Here is a 737-nt window from a genome sequence, read left to right on the forward strand (position 1 = left end):
ATGAGTGTGTATACATACTTGTCTGTATATACACACTTATACTTAAAATTCTCTGTCTATCTATCTATCTATCTATCTATTTCCCATATCCCTCCTTCCCTTCCTCCCTCTTTATCTCTTTAACTACGCTTCTATATATAATCGCCGGCTCTAGCTCGTATCCGAGCATTGTGTTCGTCAGTTTCTATCCAGTCTCTTCGGCAGATGTTTGTGCCGAAAGTGACTCTGGATCCCAAGTCGGTGGTGAAAGAGTCGTCGGCAAAATTCACACAGGATGGTCGGTGCGGGACGAGGATGTTGAAGACGCTCCTTCCGTCTCCTCCGTGTTACCACCTCATATTGTTGTCTGTTCTGCTCGAAGGAGCTGAGTCCATTGCGGATGGCAGTCCTCCAGGCTGACCTGCCCAGCAGTGACGATGGTGGAGAGTGGTGGCTTCGACGCTTGGTAGTGAGGCGCGGCGAAGAACCTCACTGTTGGTAATGTGATCTTCCCATCGAATATTGAGGATCTGTCGTAGCTTGGATTGTTGGAAGCATTCAAGGCGCTTGAAGTCATGCCGGTGCAGCGTCCAACTCTTACAGGCGTAGAGAATGGTTGACAGGACAATGGCACGGAAAACCATGATCTTTGTCCGGATGGTTAGCGCGTGACTGAAGAATACACTTTGGTCTGAGTCTACAGAACAATTCTGTTTGTTTGTGTGTTTGTTCGTATATATATATATATATATATATAT

Source organism: Octopus bimaculoides, chromosome 3 (assembly GCF_001194135.2).
Source record: "Octopus bimaculoides isolate UCB-OBI-ISO-001 chromosome 3, ASM119413v2, whole genome shotgun sequence".
NCBI classification, from domain to species: Eukaryota; Metazoa; Mollusca; class Cephalopoda; order Octopoda; family Octopodidae; genus Octopus; species Octopus bimaculoides.